The sequence below is a fragment of the Megascapheus bottae genome, chromosome X (genome assembly GCF_031878675.1).
Source record: "Megascapheus bottae isolate mThoBot1 chromosome X, mThoBot2.hap1, whole genome shotgun sequence".
NCBI classification, from domain to species: domain Eukaryota; kingdom Metazoa; phylum Chordata; class Mammalia; order Rodentia; family Geomyidae; genus Megascapheus; species Megascapheus bottae.
The window spans coordinates 65,098,907-65,104,427 of NC_143547.1; the positions used below are offsets into that span (position 1 = coordinate 65,098,907).

Here is a 5,521-nt window from a genome sequence, read left to right on the forward strand (position 1 = left end):
CTGTCTCTCTCTCTCTCTCTCTCTCTCTCTCTCTCTCTCTCTCTCTCTCTCCCCACACACATAAACATAAGACGTATCAAAGGAAAAAAATATAAAATACAAATAAAGAATTCAGGTAGGGATTGAGCATTGACACCTCAGCTTGGTTGCCATGTGTGCCTGGGAAACCTACTTCTCAGGGATTTTTTTTGGTCAGTCATGGAGCTTGAACTCTGGGCTTGGACACTGTCCCTGAGCTCTTCAGCTCAAGGTTCAGCTTTTATTTATAGGAGTGGAGATAAAAAGCATAGATCATGTTGGGATTATGTGAAAGAATACAGGTCTAATATTTGAGTTCCCGTTCAAATGTAAAATCTAGCATTCTAATACATAATATAACTGTTTAATAACTACTAAAATATCTAATAGGCATGTGAATCTGAATATTTAATGCACATTTTTGTTACCAGTCCAACCTGCCCCCTTCATTACAACTTAGATGGAGGACAACATTCCTAACTATTCCTAGCTAATATTGAATCATATAAAACTATTCATCCATGCACCTGTGGCTCATCGATATAATCCTGCGGCTCTTTGGAAGTCTGAAATTTTGAGGATCATGGTTTGAGGCCAGGCCAGGAAGAAAAAAGTGGTATGTGATTGTTATCCTACCTACCTTAAAGCTTAATATAAGTAAAACACATGTGCTAGTAAGACATGAGACCATATCTCAAAAGAAAAAACAAAATTCAGGGGCAGTTAATATGATTCAATTCTATACACACATATCTAGCACACATGAAGACTGGTATTTAAACAATCCACATATTATTGTATTGTATTAATACTTTGATAAATGAATTCTGAGCATGAATCTCTGCACAATATGTCATTTAATGCTAATACTTTCAAATCCAACTTTTTAAAGAAATATTCATATAGCTTCAAAGATTTAAAAGCCAATCTTTATACTATGACATTAAGGAGGCAAGGAAAACAGGAGAAAGAATGCATTTTCTTTTATAAATCTCTGTTAGTAATCTTGGGTTGGGGAAGAAAGAAGTAAACATCTGTAGTGGTGATTTTTTGCCTCCTGAAATCTGAAAGACAGCCAAAAAGCAATCTGTTGTTTGTATAGAAAAAATGCTAGTAAAAGAGGAAGAAAGTACACTTGGGGGAACATCTGCTCTGAGAAGCTACTTGAAAAGTAAGCGTGGGGAAACATTTGCACAACACATGAACAGATACCATGATGCAGAAAGAGAGGCAGGATAATGTTGGAAATGTGTGCGTGTGTGTCGGAAATATATGCGAGTTGGAAATGTGTGTGCATGAAAGTATGGAATATAATCTTATGTGAAAAGTAGTATTTTTTGTATTTTCCAATTCACAGGTAGTTAGCAAATACATTTGAATACCAGTCTGGAAAGGATATGTTCACTAAAACAGTCACCATTAATGTTATCTATTGCCTAGGCTAGGTCTCTTTACATGTGTTATCTTCAAAGTAGATCAGAATTGAAAGAGTCTGTTACCCAGGTTTTGATAGACCTCTTAGATAATGTATGGAAACAGAATGAAATTTTAAAAAGCACATACTGACATACACATGATCATAAAATTGCAATTCCAATCTAATGTTGAGAATTAAAGAAATAGTATAAGCTGAGCATGACTAGTTAATAAAGGTTAAATATATAATAATTTTCCATTAGCCAAATCCTACTCAAAGTTCTGTTTAATTTGCATAATGACATAAATCACATATGTCATCCAAAAAAGGAATAGACTTCCTGTAGTAACACAGATAGTTCTTTTTCTTGAAAAAAAACTTACATGTCAAATGAAAATACTAGGCTTGACTAGTATTGTAGCTGCGTGCTTTAGCTCTAGCTCAATGCTCTTGGGCATTTCCCAGCTCCTCCCAAACACAATATTTTTTGATGCATTACAAGAATGGAGCAATGACTAATCACAGAAAAATCTATCAATCTGCATTGCATATAATAAAAATTTCAGTGGTTCAACATAGATAACTACTCTCTATGATGTAGCATGAGCTATTATCTCTAAGCTTAGGAAGCAGTGATATTATTTGCATATGTATGCCAGTTTTGGGGCTTGAACTCAGGGCCTGGAAGCTATCCCTGAGTTTCTTTTGCTCAAAGCTATTGCTATAACAAATGAACCTCAGCACCATTGCCAGCTTTTTCTCAGTAGTTTATGGGAGATAGATGTTTCACAGGCTTGCCTGCCCTGGTTGGCTTCAAATTGCAATCCTCAGATATCAGCCTTCTGAGTAACTTAGAGTACAAGAAGGAGCCAGCCTCATTCACCTAAAATATTCATTTTTAAAACTAGCACTATGTGCAAACAACTTTGAAACCAGTGTTTTTCTATATTTCTAACCACATTTATTTCCTTCCTAGCTAATGGTAAATCTTAATCTAATGTTGAAATGATGTATCCTCTTAAAAATCATCAAAAAGTTTGCATTAATCACTAAATGAAATAAATATCAGTGAGATAGTCATATAAAGCCCACTATGCTAGATTCCAAACATTTTGTTTTTATTATTTTATAATTCATTTTATTAACATAAAATAATGTATAAAGGGAGAATTATTGTAATGTTTATATACATGCAATGCGTCCTGAACAAAGTCATACCATCCATCAGTCTCCCTGGAATGAATACTATCTGATCATAGTGTATACTTTTATTTGATGAGTTGTTGAAGTAAATTGGTCAGGATTTTGTTGAGAAGTTTTGCATTTATGTTCATTGAAGAAATGGTTATATAGTTCTTTCTTTGATGAGGTCCTGTCTGGTTTGGGGATGCTAGATTCATAGAAAGAGTTTGATAGAGAACTTTAGCTTTCAGTTTCATTGAAGAATGTGAGGAGCATTGGTTAGTTCTGCTTTGAAGGCCTTATAGATTTCAGCTGTGAATCGATCAGATCCTGGGCTTTTCTTGGATGGGAGACTTTTTATTGCCATTTCTATTTCATTACTTCGATCTATTTTAAATCTATTTGGTTTTGTATGGACATATCAGTATTTGCTAAAAAATCTTCCATTTTTCCCAGATTCTCAAATTTGTTAGTCTAAAGTTTGGAAAAGTATTCCCTTATGGCATTCCGAACTTTCCTGGTTTCTGTCATAATATTTCCATTCTCTTCCCTGATTTTATTTGACTGTGTTCTCTTCGTTTTTCGGTTAGATTTTCTTTTTTTTTTTCGGTCAGAATAGTTTATTCACAGTTAATGCAGTTCCATCAGTGTGATGACACACACTTATAATCCCAGCACTAGAAAAATCTGTGGCAAGAGAATGACAAGTTTGAGGCCAGTGTTAAATATCAAGACTTGTCTCCAAAAAGTTGCCCAGATGCAGTGGGAAAAATATGCTACAAAATCCTTGCTGGAACCCTGCTGGGCTGCTTCAGAAATAAGCAGTTCTGCTGGGTGACCACCATGAGCTGTTACATTTTAACTGAACAATTCTCCTAGAGGAAAGCAGGCTGGTTTCACCTTCTTTAGCAACCAAGAAGCCTAACAACTCTTACACCTTTTTAACAACCTTTAACTTTTATGCTTCCCTTCTCATCACCACAATGAAAGTCCTGACTGTAAAGGCAAAAGGGAAGCCCACACCAATGAATATGTAACTGAGAGGGTGGCAGTTGTGACAATTTAACTGCTCTTAGCTCTTTAAGACCTCTGTTATATAAATTTTCTGATTTTCAAGACCAATTATGATGGTAATTTTTTTAGGCCTTATGGCTGATAATTTTTCCAACTTTTTGTTCCCCTTCCTTCCAAATCTCTTTGGCTTTCAAGTTTTCACTGTTTTTTAGAGCTCACTGTTTGAAAAGTAAGCCCCACAAATGTGTATATTTTCACTGAATATACACTGAGAGGAGGCTAGGCCATGCTACCCAAATGTTAAAGGCTGGACACGCTTGTGCTGTTCTTTGTGCAGATGCCGAGCTCGATTTTTTAGCACCTCAGCCTTGGCCTCGTCCTTATCAACACCATCTCCAAGGTTGTACATGCGGCTGGTATTGGCACAGGCCCACACATGGCCCAGGTCACAGGCCTTCATTGAGTATTTACATGCCTGGCTCATGTCCTTGGGAAAGCCAGGGGCACCCTGCAGGAACATAGTACTGAGGTTGAAGCAGCTGGAGGCATAGCTGCCATCGCAGCCTCTTGTATAATAGTCCCTGGCCTTCTCCAGGTCAGGCTGGCCATCGTCATTGACCTGTCCATCATGGGCCAGGAGGCCAACATTGTGACAAGCTTCCATAGACTTCCTTCCAGGTTTCTCACATGCCACTAGAAAGCAGTTCAAGGCAGCTTTCAGGTCCTGGATCAGTCCACCTTTTCCAGTCACATAATAGGCACCTAGTTTGTAGCAGCTATCGCTATGTTTGTTCTCTTCACAGTTGAACTTCAACACCTTAGCTGCTTCATCAAAATTCTTCTGGATCCCTTCCAAATAGTCCACCAGCCGGTAGCAACCATCCGGGTCTTTCTCTTTGTAGCAATGGTAGTGGCACTCCACCTTCATGTTCTCTAGAAATAACTTCACCTGTTCCTCATCCTGGAAGTCCACCGGGCCCGCCATGGCTCTGGCTCGCCCCTACACACTCGGTTAGATTTTCTAAGGGCCTGTCGTTTTTTTTTTTTTTTTTAGAAGAACCAACTATTTGTTTTGTTGATTCTTTCCATGTTTTTTTGGGGGGGGAGACTGAATTCATTTAATTCCGATTTAATTTTAGTTATTTAATTCTGATTGGAGTCTGAATTGTTGCTTTTTTCCAGAAGCTTAAGGTGTACCATTTAATTGTTGGTTTGAGATTTCTCCAATTTTTGGTGTATGTCCTTAGAGCTATAAATTTTCCTCTGAGTAATGTCTTTGCTCGGTCCCAAAACAGGTGGTGTTTCATGTACTCCTTTTTGTTAAATATAAACACATGAATTTCTATTCTGATCTCTTCAATGACCCACTGGTGACTCAACAAATGTTGTTCAATATTCATGAGTTACAGTAATTTCTTGTTTTTGTTTTTAGGTTTTTTTTTTTTTGCCTGTCCTGGGCTTGAGCTCAGGGCCTGAGCTCTGTCCTTGGACTTTTTCAAGGCTAGAGCTCTACCACTTGAGCCTCAGCACCACTTCCAGTTTTTTTGCTATGTATGTGGTACCAAGGAGTTGAACCCAGGTCTTCATGCATGCTAGGCAAGCACTCTACCACTAGGCCAAACTCCCGGCCAAGTTACAGTAATTTCTGAGGTTGCTTTTGCTGTTAAGTTCAAGCTTTATTCCATTGTGGTCTGAAAGAATGCAAGGAATAGTTTCAATATTTCTGAATATGCACAGCTTTGCTTTGTGTCCTATAAAATGTGATCTATTTTGGAAAATATTCCATGTGCCGCTGAAAACATATATCCTGGTGTTGCTGGATGGAATATTATATAGATGTCTGTTAGGCCTGGTTGGTCTATTTAATGTTTATTTCTGAGGTTTCTCTGT

At 37.5% G+C, this 5,521-nt stretch overlaps 1 pseudogene; it reads right to left on the reverse strand.

Moving 5' to 3' along the window:
- Nucleotides 1-3,841: 3,841 nt before the first annotated feature.
- LOC150041199 (cytochrome c oxidase assembly factor 7 pseudogene) lies at nt 3,842-4,616 on the reverse strand (annotated as a pseudogene).
- Nucleotides 4,617-5,521: the final 905 nt, after the last annotated feature.